The sequence below is a fragment of the Pseudophryne corroboree genome, chromosome 1, assembly GCF_028390025.1.
Source record: "Pseudophryne corroboree isolate aPseCor3 chromosome 1, aPseCor3.hap2, whole genome shotgun sequence".
In the NCBI taxonomy this organism is placed as follows: Eukaryota; Metazoa; Chordata; class Amphibia; order Anura; family Myobatrachidae; genus Pseudophryne; species Pseudophryne corroboree.
Genome location: NC_086444.1, coordinates 532,034,905 through 532,053,372, shown reverse-complemented (window position 1 = coordinate 532,053,372; position 18,468 = coordinate 532,034,905). Strand labels below are relative to the sequence as shown.

Below are 18,468 nucleotides of genomic sequence, written 5' to 3'. Positions count from 1 at the left end.
CTGTTTTTACTTTGTATCCTTAATTGTATTAATAAACCCAACATTGTTTAGCACTATGATGGAGTAGAAATTCATTCTTACTGTCAGAACTACCATAGATTTCACCAAATGTATCATTACCTATACGACAGACATCAAGTTATATAAATAAATATCATTGTTGGATATATTGAAGGCAAAGAAAAAACTGAGGCCCTTTGGGTGACCATAGAAATGATGGACAAGGACACACTGTACTTTGCATTGGGGTGAGCTATAGAGCATCAGGACAGGGAGAGGAACTTGGAGGTACCTATTCCAGGACATCACTAGAATGGATTTAAAAGAAGAGGTCGCAATCATGGTAGACTTTACCTGATGTACACTGGGAGGTGTCTGTTGCAAGTTCCACTAAAAGTAGTGACTTCCTAAATTAAATGCATGGAGCATCCCTCAAGCAATTGGTGAGTGAGCCCACTCACAAAGATGATATTGTAGACCTGATACAAATTGTGACAGAATATCAGATTGAAATTTGAGAGAAAACCTAGGATCCAGTGACCATCAAGCAGTACGATTTAGTACAAAAACAGGGTCCACCGCATGCCATACAAAAACAAAAGTATTCATTTTTAGGAAGGCTAACTTTGTAGAGATGGAAAGATGTGTTAGTGATTAATTGGCAGGTTGGAGGAACTTGGAAGTAGTGCAGAAAAGGTTGTATAAAATATGCAATACTAAAGGCAACAGACCTTTGTATCAAAAGGGATAGGAAAAGCAATAGGAAAAGGAAGTCAGTGTGGCTTGCAAAATAAAGTAGCAACTAGTGTGAAAGCAAAAAAAGTTGCAACTACTCACCAGTGAGCCTTACCTCAGTAGTAGGGAAAATAATGGCAATACTATTAAAATAAAGAGTTGTGGAATATCTCAAATCCAGCAATTTACAGGATCCCAAACAGCATGGATTTACCTGGGGAGATCTTGCCAAACAAATCTTTTTGACTCTTTTGACTGGTTGACTAAAGTAATAGATCAAGGTGGGCCATATATGTAGCTTAGGTGGGCCATAGATGTATCTTATCTAGACTTTAGTAAGACTTTAGACATGGTCCAACATCACAAACTAGTAACTAAACTGGAAAGCTTGGGATTGGATTATATGATGGTTGAATAGATAAGATCTTGGTTTGTATAAGAAACAGAGATTTGTAGTAAATGGAGTATATTCACAGGAGATAAAAGGTTACCAGTGGAGTACCCCATGGATCTGTACTTAAGCCATCTTTGAGGCATCTTTTTTGGTGACATTGCAAATGGTATTGAAGTTAAAGTATGTATTTTTTCAGATGACACAAAAGTATGCAACATTGTAGACACACCAGAAATGGTAAACCAAATAATTCAGTATCTATGTAGACTAGAGGAATGGGCAAGAACTTGGCAACTACGGTTTAATGAAAAAAAAAGCAAATCATGCACTTGTGTCTCAAAAACCCAAAGGCTAAATATAGTATAAAGGGCCCTATGATGCATCACCTATAGCCAAAACTTACTAGGGAAGGCTAAAATATCTTAGTATTTATAGTTTGGAGCAGAAAAGGGAATATGGGGACATAACAGAAACTTTCAAATATATTAAAGGTTTTAACAAGGTATATGAGGGAGACATTTTTCAAATGAAGAAACGTACAAGAACATGAGCACCTGCACTGAAACTATAGGGAGTTAGATTAAGAGGAAATTTGATGAAAAATTACTTAACAGAAAGGGTAGTGGAAAAGTGGAATAGCCTCCGATCAGAGGTGGTTGAGGCTAAGACAATAGACAATTGAAACATGCTTGGGCTAGGCATAAGAATATCCTTACAGAAACCTAAGGGACAAATAGGGTTGAAGTTGTCAAAAAGATAAATGAAAAAGGGCAGACTAGATGGGCCAAGAGGTTCTTATCTGCCATCAAATATAATGGGTCTATCTTTCGATGAATACTGTATAACCAACTTATTCCATCCCTATTTTAAACTTGGCAAGAACCTTTTATACTATTGTATTACACTATGTTTTGAGCCTTCTTCTGCTATAGAAGATATTCAAGAATTAGAAAAAGACCCCTGAAATGCTACATGATATCTTGAGATTTATGCCACCCCTTCCAGAGTCACAAACTGTATACTGTTTAGGACAAACTGCCATTAAAAGGCTGATTTTTAAAATTGTGATTCTAACAGACTAGACAGGATGTCATTTTGGATATAGTGTCTGAATTGTCTGAACAGAGAAAAAAGAAGATAGCATTTATTGGTGGATAAAACTGGCTGGGCGATTTATTAAGCAGCCATTATTAATTATTTTAAGGAGCCAATATAGATTGAGGGCATTATAAATGTAATATATTATCTAATATTGCATGCAAAACAAATGAATTATTTTATAAGAGTAGCATATGAATTTATTTTTTCTAATGGCCCAATGTAAATTTTATATTTTATAAGAGGGGCTATATAAATATATATATATATATATATATATATATATATATATATATTTTTTTTTTTAATACTGGGGAAATCTAAAATGTATTCTTTTATAATGGTTCAGTAAGACTTTATTTATGACCGGGGATAGAACATACTTTTATGTTTTGCATAAGGACTAGATTAAACCTGTCACTGCTTCTGGAGGGCAGTGCTATCCTGCAATCCTTATGATTCAATTTGCAGTTTAGTGCACTTTATGGGGTTCGGTATGCATGCATGGTATCTATGACAGTGTTTTTTTTATCAAGTATTAAATTATATTTGTGCTATAACCACTTACAGTATTACAGTATTACATGGAAATCATGATTTGTTCCTAAAGGAGTTACTGTAAATGTATCTTCAAATAACAAATCTAAAAATCTAAAAAGGATTGCATTGATTTAAAATGTTTCGTTTCCTTGGCAGTAGAAGTAGCACTATGCTGTTATTTTTAATCACATTATATTGAATTGTGATTGTTATAAATTAAAAGACAAATATTTTATCAGGAAACAGTATTATTCTCCCCATGCAATTAACATTTTAATATTTAGACTTTCTTAATGACCAATGTTCATTACTGCCATAGAAATAAAACCAAGCTTTTCAGCTGCAGACTTTTTGCCACAATTGGATTTTGTAATCAACTGAGCCACTTCCTCTCCCATAAGTCCTTGTCAGACATCCTTAATACATTCACTTGGTCTTGTGCTCAGCAATTATACTCATCATTTGAAACATAGTGTAAATAATTGATAAGTATTGACATGTACTAAACAGGCTGTCTCCACTGTACACTATTGTAAGATGTAGTCGGTGTGGTTTTTATCGGATATGTGCTAGGTAACACTAAGACATGTTGGCTCTTGACACCTATTATACTGAAATACTTCCAAATACAGTTTTCTAGGATTAAGGCCATTGTATATACGTTATAATTTAATTAAAAGGTGAAAATCCACCATTAATTTAATTGCATAAAGAATGAAAATAAATGTCATGTTTGAGCCAGAACATTATTTAATTAAATGCTTTTTTTAATTTGATTAGATCTTAGTAACTTTGTAACAAGCAGCTTAAAGTAATTCACAATAAATATCTTTATGTCCTTGTCAAATTGCAATTTACAGTTTGCCATTAAGGTACTGTATTTTACACAGCAAAGAATAAATACAAATATGTAATTTTTTTAATTGTAGAAAGGAGTAAACCACGAATTCTAGGGTTCATTATGCATAAATTCCTGTTTGTTTTTTTCTTTGCAAAAAGTTTTTATTTTTAATTTGCTATAAAAACTTTAATATCATTGACTCTCATATACTCCTCTGTCTGAACTTTTTCCTACTTACCTGTTTTTTTAGAACTTTGTACTCTGAGCTAGAATAGACTAACTGTAAAACTAACATCAAAAATGTTGAGTAAATAACCTCTTTGGAGAAATATATAAGGATGAAAGAAATGATGGTAGAGTAACAGGCAGCTGGAGTAGAGATGAGCGGGTTCGGTTTCTCTGAATCCGAACCCGCCAGAACTTCATGTTTTTTTTCACGGGTCCGAGCGACTCGGATCTTCCCGCCTTGCTCGGTTAACCCGAGCGCGCCCGAACGTCATCATGACGCTGTCGGATTCTCGCGAGGCTCGGATTCTATCGCGAGACTCGGATTCTATATAAGGAGCCGCGCGTCGCCGCCATTTTCACACGTGCATTGAGATTGATAGGGAGAGGACGTGGCTGGCGTCCTCTCCATTTAGATTATAAGAGACTGAGAGAGATTTACTGGAGCTGACTAGGAGGAGTACTGTTACTGTAGAAGTGTAGAGACTGAGTGGAGAGAGTTTACTAGTGAGGACAGTGCAGTTTACTTTATAATCCGTTCTCTGCCTGAAAAAAGCGATACACAGCACACAGTGACTCAGTCACATACCATATCTGTGTGCACTGCTCAGGCTCAGGCCAGTGTGCTGCATCATCTATTATCTATATATAATATTATATATATCTGTCTGACTGCTCAGCTCACACAGCTTATAATTGTGGGGGAGACTGGGGAGCACTACTGCAGTGCCAGTTATAGGTTATAGCAGGAGCCAGGAGTACATAATATATTATATAGTGAGTGACCACCAGACACACAGTGCAGTTTATTTAATATATCCATTCTCTGCCTGAAAAAAGCGATACACACAGTGACTCAGTCAGTCACATACCATATCTGTGTGCACTGCTCAGGCTCAGGCCAGTGTGCTGCACCATCTATATATATTATATATCTGTCTGACTGCTCAGCTCACACAGCTTATAATTGTGGGGGAGACTGGGGAGCACTACTGCAGTGCCAGTTATAGGTTATAGCAGGAGCCAGGAGTACATAATATTATATTAAAATTAAACAGTGCACACTTTTGCTGCAGGAGTGCCACTGCCAGTGTGACTAGTGACCAGTGACCTGACCACCAGTATATATAATATTAGTAGTATACTATCTCTTTATCAACCAGTCTATATTAGCAGCAGACACAGTACAGTGCGGTAGTTCACGGCTGTGGCTACCTCTGTGTCGGCACTCGGCAGCCCGTCCATAATTGTATATACCACCTAACCGTGGTTTTTTTTTCTTTCTTTATACATACATACTAGTTACGAGTATACTATCTCTTTATCAACCAGTCTATATATTAGCAGCAGACACAGTACAGTGCGGTAGTTCACGGCTGTGGCTACCTCTGTGTCGGCACTCGGCAGCCCGTCCATAATTGTATATACCACCTAACCGTGGTTTTTTTTTCTTTCTTTATACATACATACTAGTTACGAGTATACTATCTCTTTATCAACCAGTCTATATATTAGCAGCAGACACAGTACAGTGCGGTAGTTCACGGCTGTGGCTACCTCTGTGTCGGCACTCGGCAGCCCGTCCATAATTGTATATACCACCTAACCGTGGTTTTTTTTTCTTTCTTTATACATACATACTAGTTACGAGTATACTATCTCTTTATCAACCAGTCTATATATTAGCAGCAGACACAGTACAGTGCGGTAGTTCACGGCTGTGGCTACCTCTGTGTCGGCACTCGGCAGCCCGTCCATAATTGTATATACCACCTAACCGTGGTTTTTTTTTTTTTCTTTATACATACATACTAGTTACGAGTATACTATCTCTTTATCAACCAGTCTATATATTAGCAGCAGACACAGTACAGTGCGGTAGTTCACGGCTGTGGCTACCTCTGTGTCGGCACTCGGCAGCCCGTCCATAATTGTATATACCACCTAACCGTGGTTTTTTTTTCTTTCTTTATACATACATACTAGTTACGAGTATACTATCTCTTTATCAACCAGTCTATATATTAGCAGCAGACACAGTACAGTGCGGTAGTTCACGGCTGTGGCTACCTCTGTGTCGGCACTCGGCAGCCCGTCCATAATTGTATACTAGTATCCAATCCATCCATCTCCATTGTTTACCTGAGGTGCCTTTTAGTTGTGCCTATTAAAATATGGAGAACAAAAATGTTGAGGTTCCAAAATTAGGGAAAGATCAAGATCCACTTCCACCTCGTGCTGAAGCTGCTGCCACTAGTCATGGCCGAGACGATGAAATGCCAGCAACGTCGTCTGCCAAGGCCGATGCCCAATGTCATAGTACAGAGCATGTCAAATCCAAAACACCAAATATCAGTAAAAAGCCTCTTTTTTTCTTTGCGTCATGTGCTGTTTGGGGAGGGTTTTTTGGAAGGGACATCCTGCGTGACACTGCAGTGCCACTCCTAGATGGGCCCGGTGTTTGTGTCGGCCACTAGGGTCGCTAATCTTACTCACACAGCTACCTCATTGCGCCTCTTTTTTTCTTTGCGTCATGTGCTGTTTGGGGAGGGTTTTTTGGAAGGGCCATCCTGCGTGACACTGCAGTGCCACTCCTAGATGGGCCCGGTGTTTGTGTCGGCCACTAGGGTCGCTAATCTTACTCACACAGCTACCTCATTGCGCCTCTTTTTTTCTTTGCGTCATGTGCTGTTTGGGGAGGGTTTTTTGGAAGGGACATCCTGCGTGACACTGCAGTGCCACTCCTAGATGGGCCCGGTGTTTGTGTCGGCCACTAGGGTCGCTAATCTTACTCACACAGCTACCTCATTGCGCCTCTTTTTTTCTTTGCGTCATGTGCTGTTTGGGGAGGGTTTTTTGGAAGGGCAATCCTGCGTGACACTGCAGTGCCACTCCTAGATGGGCCCGGTGTTTGTGTCGGCCACTAGGGTCGCTAATCTTACTCACACAGCTACCTCATTGCGCCTCTTTTTTTCTTTGCGTCATGTGCTGTTTGGGGAGGGTTTTTTGGAAGGGACATCCTGCGTGACACTGCAGTGCCACTCCTAGATGGGCCCGGTGTTTGTGTCGGCCACTAGGGTCGCTAATCTTACTCACACAGCTACCTCATTGCGCCTCTTTTTTTCTTTGCGTCATGTGCTGTTTGGGGAGGGTTTTTTGGAAGGGCCATCCTGCGTGACACTGCAGTGCCACTCCTAGATGGGCCCGGTGTTTGTGTCGGCCACTAGGGTCGCTAATCTTACTCACACAGCTACCTCATTGCGCCTCTTTTTTTCTTTGCGTCATGTGCTGTTTGGGGAGGGTTTTTTGGAAGGGCCATCCTGCGTGACACTGCAGTGCCACTCCTAGATGGGCCCGGTGTTTGTGTCGGCCACTAGGGTCGCTTATCTTACTCACACAGCGACCTCGGTGCAAATTTTAGGACTAAAAATAATATTGTGAGGTGTGAGGTATTCAGAATAGACTGAAAATGAGTGTAAATTATGGTTTTTGAGGTTAATAATACTTTGGGATCAAAATGACCCCCAAATTCTATGATTTAAGCTGTTTTTTAGTGTTTTTTGAAAAAAACACCCGAATCCAAAACACACCCGAATCCGACAAAAAAAATTCGGTGAGGTTTTGCCAAAACGCGTTCGAACCCAAAACACGGCCGCGGAACCGAACCCAAAACCAAAACACAAAACCCGAAAAATTTCAGGCGCTCATCTCTAAGCTGGATATGTCTATAATGTATTTAGGTGTCATAAGCAAGCATAGTCACCTTCTTAATCTGGGTAAACACTATGTGATATATTGTGCACTTATTGTAGTTTCTATCAATCTGCATGACCAACATAGTGTGTACACAATCTTTTTAACACATCATTCATCACATTGCCCCATCTGATGTGCTGCACGTCAGATTTGATGATGTGATGTACTGTAAAATGTGGTGCACATTTGCTGTAAATACGCAGGACCACAGAACATTTTGGACTGTAATGTTCGGCACTGTTATACATAATAATTACAAGAGCAACAATTAGTTGGATACAATCCCTAGACACAATACAATGTGTCATCAGTTCAAATATTGCATAATGTGTATGCTTCAAATCATACAGTATGTTCTGGGATTGTACGATTGGAAGTGAAATTGGAACAACCATCACATTGTTTTTTACATCGTTCAAGTGTGGTAACTAGCTGAATTCAACCCACTTGGTGCTGGTCCATATGTAGTCAAAAGCATTTTTACTAATTTAAAGCAGCAGTACAATGTCACTATACCAATTTTGTACACCAGAAAGGCCAAGAGCTGCTAAGGGCAGTACTATATGAGTTATTGAAGGCATCTGATAAATTCCTGAATTTTGTCTTATTATTCAAATGTTCTGTATCTAATAAAGTTGAATGGCATATTGTCAGCAACACTGGTACATGCAGTATGAATGTGAGCACTATAGGAGATCTTTCAGCTTCACTAATTTGCCCCTGTCAGACAGCAAGTAAGACGCTCAGCTCATGTGGTGAATTGCCATATCTCATTCAATGTGGCCATAGATTTTTGTAAAATTGAACACTGATCCTGTCACTCAATTGGCATGATTTTGGCTTGCATAATACTGACATATTTATTGAATTAGCATATGAGATATTATAACCCTATTGTCTTTTTCCTATATAACAATTCATCATATACTATACACTTGTCTACATACATTTATTATTTTTTATAATAGAAGTGGCATGTAATACTGTTTTCTGAATAATACAATTTATTTTGAGTACATCTTTTTCTTGTGACAGTACTAGCTCTTTGAAAAAAACTATAACTGAAACTGTGTATAATATTACAAAAAAAGTTTATGTAAAATCTCAAATATTTTGATCTCCACTTTTCTCCTAAATGCTGCTAGACACAGTTTATGTCACATACTTTAAATATTGAAAAATAGCCACAACAAGGAAGGTCTGCACACATTAAAATAAATAGTTTAGCTTCATATGATCAAATATTTTTGACAGAGATTATTTATTTTCCAAATTTAAATATTATGTGTTACACAGGCTTAAAAAAATGGAAATATCTTATAAAAGTATAATTAAAAGGTGCCTTTTGTACAAATATTAGGTCTGTCAAAGTTCTAAAATCAAGCAAGTCCCATGATTTGTGGTCACAGATCACACCTGGAAAGATGGGAAGTTTGATGCATCATGGAATCCAGTCTGGGAGAAAGTACAGTTTGAAGTGTTGATATCTGAACTTAAAATGAAAAAATAAATATATATTGTGACAAGAACACTGGGATAGTGTTTGAGGGCAGGTATATTTGTCCCAGGTTCTTGTCTTACATGTTTTAGAAAATGTTAACTTCTAGGAAAAATGCTTTTTGTTTTGTCTGAACCTTTTCAGTTTGCTGTAAAAGCTGGGTAAAGGCTCTGAGAGAGAGATAAGGCGAGTTCTAGACATTGGGCCCAGTTCGGGTCTTTGGCCTCACAGAGGGCTAATCAGGGTTTCAGCAGTGTAAGAGTGATATAGTGCTTCTAACCTGATTAGTATGGGAGACTGCCTGGGAAGGCTGCAGGATCTGTGTGTGAGAGACACGCTTTCTGATGCAAGTAAGCTATAATGTATGTACTGAAGAACTCTGTGTTTTGTTTAGTGACAGTTAGGAACATCTTATGTTTAGTTAGTGCCGGACAGGCAAGGTATTTTTATTTTGGGGTTTGTTTTATTTTCTGTTTCAATAAAACTGGCCGGGGTCAGTTGTACCAGAAACTGGACTTGTGTTGTTCCTCAGCTGCTGCGTGCTGCCATATTCCCCAGGAAAAGGCACCTTGCACCCCTACAGTGTTACAACTTGGTGGAGAATGCGAGCAGGCCGTTCTGCGCATAAGTGAAAGCAGCAGCTTTGTGAGGCCTGCAGAAAACGGTGGTTTATGCAGATACAGCCCAGTGTGAAGTTACTGAGACTCACCCCTGAGGGTTTGATATATGTCCTGGGTGAAAGCAGCTGCAAAGCCGCCTGAAAAATCTGTTGACATGGAGGATCTGCTTAAAGCCTTGCTGCAAGCTACAGCGGCTCAGCAGGAGGCCAACCGACAGCAGCAGGTGGCAATGGAGGAAAATTGGAGACTACAGCAGGAGGCCAACAGACAGCAGCAGGTGGCAATGGAGGAAAATATAAGACAGCAGCAGGTGGCAATGGAGGAAAATAAGAGACAACAGCTGGCAGTTGTTGATGAACTTTACAGGCAACAGCGTCAGGATAGAGAGGCCTTAGCAGAAGTGGTGCAGAGACTTGCAGCTCGGGTTGGAGATGTGGCCGTCAGTGCTCCAACCAGCTCTAGTTCTATACGAGCCAGTCACTTCCTGCAGAAAATGACAGAGGCTGATGATGTGGAGGCCTATCTGACCACGTTTGAAAGGACTGCCGAGCGTGAGAACTGGCCGAAAGCACAGTGGGCCAGTCTGCTGGCACCTTTCCTGTCAGGTGAGCCCCAAAAAGCTTACTTTGATTTAAGCCCTGCTGAGGCTCGGGACTATGATAAACTAAAGACTGAGATCCTGACCCGCCTGGGAGTCACGCTGTCAGTACGAGCACAACGGGTGCACCGTTGGCTGTACGCCATGGAGAAGCCTCCGCGCTCCCAGATGCACGACCTTATTCAGCTAACAAAAAAATGGCTACAGCCAGAGACATTAACTGGTCCCCAGATGGTGGAAAGAGTCGTCATGGACCGCTACTTGAGATCTTTGCCCATGGTCCTGCGCAAGTGGGTGAGCCATGGAAACCCGGGTACTGCTGACCAATTAGTGGACATGGTAGAGAGGTATTTGGCAGCAGAGGAACTACTGATGACCACCCAGCAACCCATAGATCCTCGACAGCGCCCTTCAGTAAAGACTGGTAAGACTGTTCCGTGGGAAAACGTTGCTGGGCGGTTAAGAGAACGCAAGGCTGGAGAGACTGTAAACACTGGCCCTGGAAACAGGCCAATGGGGCTAGAACGGTCTATGCTGCCCAAATGGGTTGATAATCGTGTGGTTAAATGTTTTAGGTGTGGTATGCCAGGTCATGTTATTGCCAATTGCCCAGTCACGCAAGAACCCATGCAATGTGATGCTGCCTTTGAATGTCGCAGAATGTCTTTCTTTGCTAGGTTAGCCTGTACTGTGGTACCTTCACCTGAGCTGGAAAAACAAATGTGTGATGTGTTCTTAGAAGGTAACCGGGTAGAGGCCTTGCTAGATTCAGGAAGTTTAGTTACCCTCGTGAAAGCTGGGTTAGTGAACCCCTTAAAGGTCCAGCAAATACCTATTGGGGTAACTTGCATACATGGGGATACCCAACATTATGCCACTGCTGAGGTGAATATAGAAACTTGTTGTGGGTCAGCAATGGTTAAAGTGGGACTGGTCCCTACCTTGGTGCATGAGGCCATAATAGGGAGGGATTTTCCTCATTTTTGGAAACTGTGGGAATCACGGTTATCAACAGATGTGAGAAGTAAAAAGCCAGTTGATAATACCAGTGATTTTATGGATGTACGTGGGTCTTCGGAACTTTCTGGCCCTTTGCCTTTTGCTAGTTTGGCTGGGGAAGTGACAGATGGGGAGTCCAGTGAGGACCCTCTTGCCGGGAACAGAGACATAGTAGTTAGAACTGAAAGCGTGCCTGACCTGGAGGTAAAGAAGGATCTGTTTGCGTCTGAACAGTTAAAGGATCCTACCTTAATAAAGGCTAGAGAGAATGTTAAGATTGTTAATGGGGAACCTGTGGTACCAGGTGACAGGGTTACGTATCCCCACATGGCCATCTGTAATGAGCTCTTGTACCACATTGTCAAAAGGAGTGAGGATGTGGTGGAACAGCTGGTAGTTCCCCAGCCTTATCGGAGAACGGTACTAGATTTAGCTCATAGTCACGTTACCGCAGGACATTTAGGGGCAGAAAAAACCACTGAAAGAGTTTTACAAAGGTTCTTTTGGCCAGGGGTTTATAAAGAAGTGTCTGAATATTGTTCTTCCTGTCCTGAATGCCAGTATCATGCCCCTAGACCCCATTTCAGGAGCCCACTAGTTCCCATGCCTATTATAGAGGTCCCGTTTGACAGAATAGCCATGGATCTCGTGGGGCCCTTGTTAAAGTCTGCTCGGGGCCATCAGTATATCCTGGTAATTATGGACTATGCCACTCGATATCCTGAGGCTGTCCCTTTACGCACTATCACAACCAAGGCAATAGCTAGGGAGCTGGTGCAGGTATTTAGTAGAGTGGGAATACCAAAAGAAATTTTGACTGACCAAGGTACTCCATTTATGTCAAGGATCATGAAAGAATTGTGCAAGTTATTTAAGGTCACTCACCTCAGGACGTCCATCTACCATCCCCAAACTGACGGGTTGGTGGAAAGGTTTAATAAAACATTAAAAAGTATGTTAAAAAAGGTTGTTGAGAGAGATGGGAAAAACTGGGATTGTTTGTTGCCCTACTTGTTAATGGCCATCAGAGAAGTTCCTCAGTCCTCTACGGGGTTTTCTCCATTTGATTTGTTGTATGGTAGACACCCCAGAGGGCTGTTGGATGTTGCCAAAGAGACGTGGGAAGGACAGCCCACTCCTTATAGAAGCGTTATTGAGCATGTAACACAAATGCAGGATAGGATTGCAGCCGTGGTACCTGTTGTCAGAGAGCACATGGAACAGGCCCAAAGTGCTCAACAGAGGGTCTATAACCGGAGTGCCAAGATACGGGAATTTGCTCCTGGAGATAGAGTTCTTGTTTTGGTACCCACTGTGGAAAGCAAATTCCTAGCTAAATGGCAGGGTCCATTTGAGATTAGGGAAAAAGTGAATGAGGTTAATTACAAAGTATACCAGCCGGGAAAGAGAAAACCCGAACAGATCTACCATGTTAACTTAATCAAACCCTGGAAAGATAGGTTGTCTCTGTCAGCGGAGCCTTGCCCTTCGGTGTCTTCACCCCGGTTGCTTCCCGCAGTGAAGGTGTCAGAGACATTATCAGCTGATCAGAACAATCAGGTTAAAGAATTTCTCATCCAAAATAGGGAGGTATTTTCAGAGCTGCCTGGCCGAACGACCATAATAAAACATGACATTGTCACAGAACCAGGGGTCAGGGTTCATTTAAAGCCATATAGGATTCCTGAAGCTCAGCGAGAAGCTATTTCTAAGGAAGTTAAAACCATGTTAGAACTTGGAGTCATAGAGGAGTCTAACAGTGAGTGGTCCAGTCCCATAGTGCTCATCCCGAAGCCCGACGGTAGCATACGCTTCTGTAATGACTTTCGTAAGTTAAATGAGGTGTCCAAGTTTGACGCATACCCCATGCCCCGTGTGGATGAGCTTGTAGAAAGGCTGGGAACAGCCAGGTTTCTCACCACATTGGACCTGACCAAAGGTTACTGGCAAATACCTTTATCTGATAGCGCCAAAGAAAAAACAGCCTTTTCGGTTCCGGAGGGGCTGTACCAGTATAAGATGTTACCCTTTGGGTTGCATGGGGCTCCAGCAACCTTTCAACGGGCGATGGATAAAATTTTGAGGCCCCATAGAAAATATGCAGCTGCCTATTTGGATGATGTGGTAATTCACAGTACAGACTGGGGGTCACATTTGGTTAAAGTACAAGCAGTACTGGACTCAATCAGAGAGGCAGGGTTAACTGCTAACCCAAAGAAGTGCTGCCTCGCAATGGAGGAGGTCAAATACTTGGGCTTCACCATAGGCAGAGGTCTGATTAGGCCCCAATTGAATAAAGTTGATGCTATTCAAAACTGGCCTCGTCCAGTGAATAAAAAACAGGTAAGGGCTTTTTTGGGAATTACTGGGTACTATAGACGGTTTATTCCTAATTTTGCGACCACAGCGGTGCCGTTGTCAGACCTTACCAAAGGGAAGCAGTCAAATGTGGTGAAATGGAACCCTGATGCAGAAAAGGCGTTCCAAGCATTAAAAGTGGCTTTGTGTTCACAACCGGTGTTGATAACACCAGATTTTTCAATAGAATTTGTGGTACAGACAGATGCCTCAGAGGTAGGGATAGGTGCTGTGCTGTCCCAAACCAGAGATGGGGACGAACACCCTATCATTTATTTGAGTAGGAAACTCAATGAGCATGAAAAAAGGTATGCCATTGTGGAAAAGGAGGCTTTGGCCATTAAGTGGGCACTAGATACCTTGAGATATTACCTCTTGGGTAGACAATTCAGACTAGTGACAGACCATGCCCCTTTAAAATGGATGTATGTAAATAGAGGCAAGAATGCTTGTGTAACTAGATGGTTTCTAGCGTTGCAGGACTTTAAGTTTACTGTCGAACATAGACCGGGAACACAATTGGCCAACGCAGATGCATTGTCTCGCATCTTCTGTTTGGGGGCTACAAGTGTTCCGGCCCCTAGGTCGAAACAGGGGAGGGGGATATGTGACAAGAACACTGGGATAGTGTTTGAGGGCAGGTATATTTGTCCCAGGTTCTTGTCTTACATGTTTTAGAAAATGTTAACTTCTAGGAAAAATGCTTTTTGTTTTGTCTGAACCTTTTCAGTTTGCTGTAAAAGCTGGGTAAAGGCTCTGAGAGAGAGATAAGGTGAGTTCTAGACATTGGGCCCAGTTCGGGTCTTTGGCCTCACAGAGGGCTAATCAGGGTTTCAGCTGTGTAAGAGTGATATAGTGCTTCTAACCTGATTAGTATGGGAGACTGCCTGGGAAGGCTGCAGGATCTGTGTGTGAGAGACACGCTTTCTGATGCAAGTAAGCTATACAGTATGTACTGAAGAACTCTGTGTTTTGTTTAGTGACAGTTAGGAACATCTTATGTTTAGTTAGTGCCGGACAGGCAAGGTATTTTTATTTTGGGGTTTGTTTTATTTTCTGTTTCAATAAAACTGGCCGGGGTCAGTTGTACCAGAAACTGGACTTGTGTTGTTCCTCAGCTGCTGCGTGCTGCCATATTCCCCAGGAAAAGGCACCTTGCACCCCTACAGTGTTACAATATATATATATATATATATATATATATTTATTTGCAACTGGATTACAATCAGTTGAGGATTGTACCTATGGGCTGCAGGACTGCAGCCTTCCCCCCTCCCCTGGTAAAATCCACCAACCAGCTCAGTGTCAGTGAAGCCAGATTCAGTCTGTGAGGATATAAATACTTACTAGAGAGATATATGACCATATACAAGCATGGGACTCAAGCAGAGTGATTTTGTAAATGTCATGGAACTCTAAAGCAGTTGCATTATCCTTACATTTAATATAATATTTCGTGAGTAGTTATATAACAAAAAAAAATAAAACATTTTAGGATTTTAAAGAAATTAAGTGTTTGTGAATTTTTCTTTTCATTTTTTTATTTATTCACTATTTTCTTATGTTTTAATTAAATACAGCAACACTATCACAAGGGGAAGAGCTGCTCTCGGGTTAGGTGCAGGGATATATTTAAGATATGTACTATTTGTCTGTACTTGGGGAAAAATAAGCCATATTTTTGACTCACCTAAACCATGCCAATGACTGGTGAAGCAGTACCTTTTCAGTAACCAGAAATGAGGAATATCAAAAAGTATTTAATAGTTTGTAAATTATTTAAATCCTTCCTGCCTCATTAGAGAAATTAACTCAATATACAGTAGTTTACCAATGTTATTGAAAAATAAAAATAAAGTAGTTTTGAAACCGTATAATTAAAATCTGAAAATGCTGCTATTGTGTCATGGACCAGTCAATATAATGATTTTTTTTTATTGCCAAAATTCAAACAAAAACAAATATTTTTTTAGTCATACCATATTATACCTAACTCATCTTTTTCCTAGCTTAAATTTGTACACCAGATGCCTTCTTGTAATTAACACATTGCGATTTGGGAGTTGTAGATTCGTTTGCTATCAAACTTTCCATCAAGAAGACATCTGTCCCTTATACTTACAACTTGTTTTTTAATACATTTACATAATAATTTCTATTTAGGAATAATCATATGTTGAATACTGTAGTTTTGTATGCAGCAGTATCAGTCTGATATGCATCTGTGCAATTATTTTGCATACAGAATGCAGTAATTGAAATAGGTATATAATTTCCATTTAATAGAAAATGTTGATAAAATGCAAAGGCATAATAGAATATTTTAATATATTTATTTACTGCTCTCAAAATAAATCAAAACAATGGAGGAGAGGATTACATAATTTTGTTGTGCATATTAACTGAAGAGGGGTACAAAAGTGAGAAATGAGTAAAAACAATTCCAATAAGGTGATAATAAATCTTGAGCCATGAACTAATAAAATGAAAACATCTGTCAACAAGTCTAGAATGCAGATGTAGCCACGCTCATCATGGCTGCATCTGCAATGGACAGGCACTTTTGGAGTGGCTAGGCATGCCCATGCCTAGCTGCTCCGAGCTGCATATTTAGCCTCTCCATTCACTGCAGTTAGAGTGCATGTGCGTCTAAGATGCGTGCCATAGACACGCACACAGTCGTGCCTAAAAAGGCATGACTATGCCAAGATGTATAGTCCTTTTTATCTCACTTTTTATCAACTACAGATGTGTTCTCGTACACCAAACCTTATTTCACCATTTGGTTTAAGATGCTCCATGCGACTTAGGTTGGATTTGACTGTGTTAATCTGATGCAGTTGATGGTTTCTCTAGCTAGTATAACTATATATCCAGATTAGAATGTATTCATTATGGAAGACATCAATCTATCAATCAATTTAATCCCAATTTAGGAATCAATTATATTTTAGCATATAACGTTTCAAGAGGGCATATTTTACACTGGAGTACAATAGGTAACTTGAAAAGTTTTCCAGATAAGTATTTCAATAAACATTTATTTATGTAAGGCTTCTGGAGATCCCTACCAATGACTCTGAATTGGGAATTTAAAAAAAAAATTGAGACAAAGGTTAAAGACAGACACAACCTCCATATGGTGAGAAGTCCAGAAGCAATGAGAATTTTGAATTTTGTAAATAGGATTGTTGAATCTTTGGGTCTGAGCAAATGCAATAGGTAGAATTTTTGTTTTTATTCTCTATTTATGGAATTTGCAACAGTTTGATAAGACCTTTTCCTATGAGATACAGTCATATACAAGAATGCTCTTTAATGTATTCTAATTATTGTTTTGTGGGCTATCTATAAATTCATTTTGATAGTATATTTATGGGATTATTGTGGGCTGTTGGGTTATTATGATTTGTTCACATTAGTGATGGCAATTGTTTCATTGTAAATAGGTAATTCCATTACCAGTGGAATTGCCCTTTAGTAGCCACAACAGATATGATTAGAAGGGATCTACAGAACCACATTCAGCAACCCAGAGCTGTACTTACTTGTTCCTATGAATGTTCCTCCAATTTGTGGAAGAATTGGGAAAAAAATAAAGCCATAGATGATTGCTAAGGTTGTGAGTTGGCCATCTAAGGTTACCTTAATAACTGTATAATGCAACAGTGTTCCCAGTATTTAAACATTTAGATGGTTAGAAAAAGTCCAATTAATGCCCCTTACTCTAATGTATTCCAAGGTGTGAAAGTGTTAGATATATGATTATTAAAAGCCTTGTCTTGAGATGAAATTATTGGCACAGTTAAAATGGGGGTTTATTGATATGGTAATTTTAAGATTTTGTTAATAAATCATTATAAGTGGGAGCAGGGCTGGTCCTAGCTTTATGTTTTTGGTAAGTGAATATATATTTTGGCACCCCTTGATGGGATAAACTATATAAAGGGTGTGGTCTCACAATTAAGGGGTATGGCCATACAATAGCACCTCTTTTTCAAATAATGCCACACAGTAGCACAATCTTATTAACATTACACCACATGTAGTGCTCCTGATTCATATTAATTGTCTGAAATTAGTAACAACTCCAAGACTGAACAGTAACTACTATGACAGATAAACCACTGAAGAAGTAAGCACTGCCTGTATATGGCTAATAAGATGAACCAGTCTCCAAACTGCAAAATGACAAAGTCAACTTCAGGAACAAGAGTTCTTTACTCAGATCTGTAGAGCTCCCTCAGTAAGTGAGTGACACCTGTAGATGTCAAGAACAGAATGAAGCAACCAATTACTGTGCATATAAAAGAGGCAATAGAGCACATGGATAAAGGACATCACAAACACCATATAACACTGGTGCCTGTCCCCACTACCACATCTTCTAGGAGAGCACTTCAATAAGTAAGTGGGAAAAGCATAAATGTATACCAGGAAACAGCAATCCACAGCCAGCAGCATTAGGATGCCAGTCTCCATGTGACTGGGACTGAGGGAGTCTGGGCTGGATTATGGTACATGGAGGCATTTGGGCAACAAACTTGTGGGGAACCCTATCAACATAACAATATAATTTACATACATATATATTTATATATATATATATATATATATATATATATATTAGGGATGAGCGGGTTCAGTTCTCTGAGGACCTAACCCTACTGGACTTTACCGTTTGAGTCTGGTTCCGAGTCAGGCTCGGGTTTTCCAGCCTGACTCGGAAACCAGAATGAGGCAAAACATCATCATCCCACTGTCGGATTTTCGCGGAATTTGGATTCCATATAATGAGCTGCACGT

General features: G+C 40.1%; 1 protein-coding gene across 33 annotated transcripts in view; it reads left to right on the top strand.

The window, feature by feature from the left end:
• PTPRD (protein tyrosine phosphatase receptor type D) overlaps positions 1 to 18,468 on the top strand; it is a 2,362,472-nt gene that overhangs the window by 209,049 nt on the left and 2,134,955 nt on the right. The window lies entirely within an intron of this gene.